The following is a 6,927-nucleotide window of genomic DNA, read 5'->3' on the forward strand; positions in this document are numbered from 1 at the left end:
GGCCCATTCACATCAAGATTCATTTTTTTTTAACTTTTATTTAATGAATATAAATTTCCAAAGTACGATTTATGGATTACAATGGCTTCGCCCCCATACCGTCCCTCCCACCCGCAACCCTCCCCTTTCCCACTCCCTCTCCCCTTCCCTCCCTGATCGGTGACAACTGACTGAACACCAAAAAGGAAACCTCCTGAAGTGAGATGGACACTATGAGAAATGGTGACTTGATCAGCATAGCCCTGACTGTTAATGAACAACTTAATACATTATCCCTCTTAGTATTTTTTTGTCTGTTCTACTTAATATGACTGGTTTAATTCTGTAATTATCACACAGTTATTCTTAAGTGTTGAAAATTAACTGAAATGTGATCCCTGTTAAACAAAAGATTCATTTTCAATTATCTTTATATAGAGAAGATCAACTTAGTAAAGATTTCAACATATTGCATCCACACAGACAAACAAAATATAAAGTAATATTTGAAGACTGTTTTTACCATTAATTCTCATAGCACAACACATTAAGGACAGAGATCCTACTTGGGGAGTAAGCGCACAGTGACACCTGTTTTTGATTTAACAATTGCAACTCTTATTTATGACGTCAGTAATCACCTGAGGCTCTTATCATGAGTTCCCAAAGTTATGGGAGCCTCTTGAGTTCACAAACTTCAACCTTATTTAGAAAAGGCCATAATCAAAGTGGAAGTTCTCTCCTCCCTTTAGAGAAAGCTACCTCCTTCTTTGATGGCCCGTTCTTTCCACTGGATTCTCACTCACAGAGATATTTCATTTAGGTCATTTTTTGCCACAGTGTCTTGGCTTTCCATGCCTGAGAAACTCTCATGGGCTGTTTAGCCAGATCCGAATGCCTTAAGGACTAATTCTGAGGCCAGAGTACTGTTTAGGGCATTTGTCATTCGGTGAGTCTGCTGTGTATCCTGCTTCCCATGTGGGATCATCCCCTCCTTTTTAATTCTATCAATTATTATTAGTAGACACTGGTCTTATTTATGTGATCCCTTTGACACTTAATCCTATCTTTATGATCAATTATGAACTTAAAATGATCACTTTAACTAGTAAGATGGAATTGGTACATGCCAACTTAATGGGATTTGGAGTCCCATGGCATGCTTCTAGCTCTACCATTAGGGGTAAGTCCGAGTGAGTGTGTGCCAAACTGTACATCACTTCCCTCTCTAATTCCCACTCTTATTTTTAACAGGGATCAATTTTAAGTTTGATTTAAAAACCTAAGCATAATTGTGTATTAATTAAATAGTTTAACCAATGGTATTCAGTAGAAAAAGAAAATACTAAGAAGAATAAAAGAGTAGCTATTGTGAATGGGATTGATCTTAGATGTTCTTTCTCAGCCATGGCACTCTCTGTGTATACAAGGGCTGTTGATTTTTGATTTTATATCCTACTGTATACAAAGGCTGTTTTGATTTATTGACTTTATATCCTACTATTTTGCCAAATTCTTCCATGAGTTCCAATAATCCCTTCGTGGAGTTGTTTGGATCCCCTAAATAAAGAATCATATCATCTGCAAAGAGGAATAGTTTGACTTCTTCTTTCCCAATTTGTATCCCTTTAATTTCTTTTTCTTGCCTAATGGCTCTGGCTAAAACTTCCAGTACTATATTGAATAGCAATGGAGACAGTGGGCATCCCTGTCTGGTACTGGATCTCAGTGGAAAAGCTTCCAACTTTTCCCCATTCAGTAGGATGCTGGCCATGGGTTTTTCCTAAATTGCCTTGATTGTGTTGAGGAATGTTCCATCTATACCCAATTTGCTTAGAGTTTTCATCATGAAAGGGGGTTGTACTTTATCAAATGCATTTCCCTGTGTCTATTGAGATAATCATATGGTTTTTCTTTTGCAGTTTGTTAATGTGGTGAATCACATTGATTGATTGGCGAATGTTGAACCATCCCTGCATACCAGGGATAAATCCCACTTGGTCTGGGTGGATGATTTTTCTGATGTGTTGTTGTATTCTATTGGCGAGAATTTTATTGAGGATTTTTGCGTCTATGTTCATCAGAGAAATTGGTCTGAAATTCTCTTTCTTTGCTGCAACTTTTTCAGATTTAAGAATTAAGGTGGTGCTGGTTTTGTAGAAAGAATTTGAGAGGATTCCCTCTCTTTCAATTGTTTTGAAAAGTTTGAGAAGAATTGGAGTTAGTTCTTCTTTAAATGTCTGGTAGAATTCACAAGGAATCCATCTGGTCCTGGGATTTTCTTTATTGGGAGGGTCTTTATTACTGATTCAATTTCTGACTTGGTTATGGGTCTGTTTAGGTTTTCTATGTCTTCATGGTTCAATTTAGGTAGGTTGTATGTGTTCAGGAATCTATCCATTTCTGCTAGATTTCCCAGTTTGTTGGTGTACAATTCTTAGTAGTAATTTCTGATGACTTTATTCCTGTGGTGTCTGTTGTTACATTCTCTTTTTCATCTCTAATTTTATTGATTTGGGTATTCTCTCTCCTTTCTTGGTGTGTCAATTTTGCTTATTTTTTCAAAAAACCAGCTCTTTGTTTTGTTGATATTTTGTAATGATTTTTGATTCAATTTTGTTGATTATTTTCTCTACTTTTAATTATTTCTCTTTTCTTACTAGCTTTGGGTTTTGTTTGCTGTAGTTTTTCTAGATACTTGAGATGCATTGATAGCTCATTTATTTGGTGCCTTTCCAATTTCTTGACGTAGGCACCTATTGCTATAAACCTTCCTCTTAACACTGTCCCACGGGTCTTCAAGCCTCATTCCCTCTAGGCTCTTCCTGCTGCTTTTCCGCCAGTGTCTCGGGCTACTGTGGTCTCATCTCATCTCGCTTTCCAGTGCTGGTGCTGACTCAGCAGCTGGAGTCCCTAGCCATGGGTGCCCACGTCCTCCACGGAGGTCCACCATGTCCTTCGAATTACAGAAGAGTTTCCTCTGCTGTTTTTCCTTAACTCTTCCCTAAGACTACACTATCTCCACTTTTATTAAACTATCTTCTCCTGTACTAGATCAATAAGCTCCTTCCTTATTTCACAATCTTGGAACCTGACATGTGAGCAGTTTTAAGAAATAACATCACATATGTCCTCCTTCACATCTTCTGAGTACAAAAGAAATCATTTAAAATAATTCATACCTATATTTTATGTTTTTGTCATGTACATCATAATGTTACATACATACATTGTGGAATGGTTAAATATATCATACTATTGAATGTTAGAGTTTTTCACTGAGTTTAAATTTATTTATGCAAAAAGTAAATTCTAGAAATCTACTGTACATAATGTCCACAGTTAAATGTGTAGTACTCACTTAAATATCTTCAAGAAATTTTTTCATGATAAATTTTTCATCAACAAAAAGGGAAAATGCCCAATATATATAATTATAGAACTCAGAAGTAGAAAGCTATTAAATACATATAGGGGTATATCTGCATGACCACAAATTAGACAATGAAGTTGCAAGTATGAGACAAAAATAAAGGAAACAAGGTAAAATATTTATAAGTGAGAGCCAGCATTACTCATGTGACTAAGTACCAAAAAATCCAAGGATCTTGGAGTATGAGAACCTACAAAGTCCAGATCAACATAAAGTTCTAAAGAAGCATAATGTGCATCCAGTCCCACAGTGCTGCTGGGATGGGAATTTCCTTGTAGCCATGAAGGCACTGATTAGTCCAGGTAGATGTGATGTTATGAGTGCTGGGGGACACCTGAGAAAACCACCAGAGTCTCCTGAACAAGTCAGAAAACATTGGCAAGTCTGCTGTGGCTCTTACTGATTTTGAAGTTGCAGCTACTGCAGGTCTCCCGTGTTGTTGACAAAGACTGTAACCATACAGTCCCCATGGGCAGATGTAGGATAGCAAGGTGTGTTCACACGTGGGGAAGGTGAGGCTCAGCTGTTCTTGCCCTGTGCTTTTCCCCTTTCCCCTCTAGTGTCTCCTGTATGTGCCAATCTCAAGGTCAGAGCTTCTACTGTTTCACAGGTGACAAGAAAATCGTGGGCCTGATGGAAGATGAGCTCATAGCATATTTCCTTATAACTACATGGGTGGAGATTCATCTCATCTTCATTGCCTCCCTGCAGAGACTCAGCTGGGTGAGTGTGTGTTTCTCAGCTCTGTCAGTAGCCATGAGTGCTCCACAGCCAAGGGGGTTATTAGATTTTGCAGGATGATAGCAATGACGATGAGGAAAATTCTGTTATCATAATTTCAACCTTACAACATAGAGTATCACGAGTGAAATCAGTAGATGCTGCAGTTGTAAAAATCAATTTCATACATCTTATGAGGCTATAATTCATAGATGTGGGAGAGAAAATTTATAGTTACAGAATTATGCTTTTAAATTAGAATTGTATCTGATTTTTATCTTATTTGAATAATTTTATCACTTTTATTTACTATATGCATAGTGTGAAATTTTTTTTGGCAAAACACCAAGTCTGACCTAATTAAGAATGCTTTTAGGGGCCGGCACTATGGCACAGTGGGTTGACACCCTAGCATGAAGTTCCAGCATTTCATATGGGCACCGGTTCTAGTCCTGGCTGCTCCTCTTCTGATCGAGCTCTCTGCTGTGGCCTGGGATAGCAGTGGAGGATGGTTCCAGTCCCTGGGCCCCTGCACACACATAGGAGACCCAGAGGAAGCTCCTGGCTCCTGGCTTCGGATCCGTGCAGCTCTGGCCATTGCAGCCATTTGGAGAGTGAACCAGTGGATGGAGGACTTCTCTCTATGTCTCTACCTCTCTCTGTAACCCCGTCTTTCAAATAAATAAAGTAAATCTTTTAAAAAAGAATGTTTTGTGTTTGCTTTGAGTTCTTTTAAGTTTAAAGGTAAATTGTTTTAGATATTTTGAAACCTTAAGATTTATATAGCATAAAACATTATATTTTTAATCTTGCAAATTATTGAATATTAGCATGTCAAGACAAAGATATATTTTGTGATCAGAGAAAAAATAAGTACAAATTTCAAGAAATTAGATTTCCTTTTAAGAAAAGAACCCTCTAATTGTAGTACCTTTGCTGTTTACTTTAAAAATTTTAATTTTTGATTTGATATTTAAAATACATTTTAAATGACCAGTTAACTTCAATGTCATTAGTGAGTCATTAATTTCATGATGATGCCTGAATTCAGCAGGCCTCCTGCCTATTTGTCTTTAAATGCCAAACTTCAAAGTGTTCAGTGTCAGTTTAAAAAGAGAAACACACTTTAGTGATTTGCTGCACAGCATTATAACTCTTTTATTGTTTTTGTACTGTGAATTTGAATATTGCTAATAAAGCTTTTAAATGCTCTCATCACAAGGAAATAACAAATGTGCAGGATAATGCATAGGTAAATCAACATAACTGAATCATTATCTGATATATATATATGCATCATGTCATCTTACAATAACCCATAAACATGTTTATGATTTAGTAAAGTGAAATAAAATAAAGATAGAATCAATAAATGTTACCCTGAAAGTAACAAAATGAAACAAAGCAATGTTGAGGATTAGCCATTCCCTGCTGATGAGAACCAAATGTCTCAAGAAACAACTTCATTATCTTCCTGTGTAGATGCTGGAGATGGTTAACGTTGTCTTAGTAGCCATCATGCATTTCTTGCATTTGAGCATGGAGACTCTGAAGTAAGGAGCTTCCAATGACCCCGACTAAGGCACCTGCAACAGAGGGAACAGGTTCTTAATTTCCTTCCAGATTCCCCACTTATGACAGCTCTCGGGACTCTGACCCTCTCCAGATTATGATGAATAGGCATGTGATTATAAGACATATCCAAGCCTATCATAACATGTTAAATTTTCAAAAAATTTCTTTGTGCTGTTGATAACCAGTCACAGGATTTACAATGCTATTCACAAAATATTGTCAATTAATAGAAAAAATATTTTTGATTTATATAATCCAACAATAAAGAACAAGGTAGTATCTTGTAATATAGATCATATAATTACATCTTAGCTTCAGAGTACAAACATCTATGTATAAATGATAGCATTTCTAAAGCAATATTTCTCTGAATTTTAACATACAGATGAGAATCTTATAGTTACTTTTATCCAAAATGACAAATTATCATATACAAAATGACCCCTGTGTTCTTGTAGAAAGCTTCTTCCTTTCGTTGCACTCCTCTGTGTTTCTGAGGTAAGTCCATAGACTTTGTTTAAGTTTTTTGTTCCTAGTATGTTAAATGGTGTTATTTGCTCCAACATAATTTACAATTATCTATAGACTGGAACTTACAATATTGACAATAAAGTAAAAATCCACAAAATAATCATGAAATGTATCTTCACTATTTGTCTTCTGATGATTTTCATAAGGTTCATCCTCAACACAAGCAGAAAGTGGTAAATGAGTCTCTTTTGTATATGATAAATCAAAAATAGGCATTCACATTTGTCTGTTTTTAAAATAAGTTAGTTGGAACCACTTTCCTTTACACTATGATCAACTTTACTTGAACTGTATGGATTTGATCTTCATGCATACCTTCTATTTTCTCCTATTGTCTGCACTGAGTTATTCAAAACCCTGTAATTGTTTCCATGTCAGGGTTTGCAAATTCAGCAAATTCAAATACAAGGTCCCAATTAATTAACTAATTTAATTAATTAATTAATTAAGCTTACATCATAGCAAAGTAATAAATGACCTCTAGTAAAAATGTGCAATGTGTCTACTAGTTTCCAATAGCATGAAATTGATATAAAATTATTAAAATTCTTAATCTAAAATATGTTTAATGCAGTTCCTGCATTTTATCTGCTAACTTCTCTTGGGAACAATAGTTCTCTGCAGTCTGGCATCAGCGCCAATGCTCATAGAGCCTTGCTGAAATAGTGTGTTGCCCTCCTGCAGGTGGT

Source organism: Oryctolagus cuniculus, chromosome 19 (assembly GCF_051225735.1).
Source record: "Oryctolagus cuniculus isolate XC-2025 breed Fujian yellow rabbit chromosome 19, ASM5122573v1, whole genome shotgun sequence".
NCBI lineage: Eukaryota > Metazoa > Chordata > Mammalia > Lagomorpha > Leporidae > Oryctolagus > Oryctolagus cuniculus.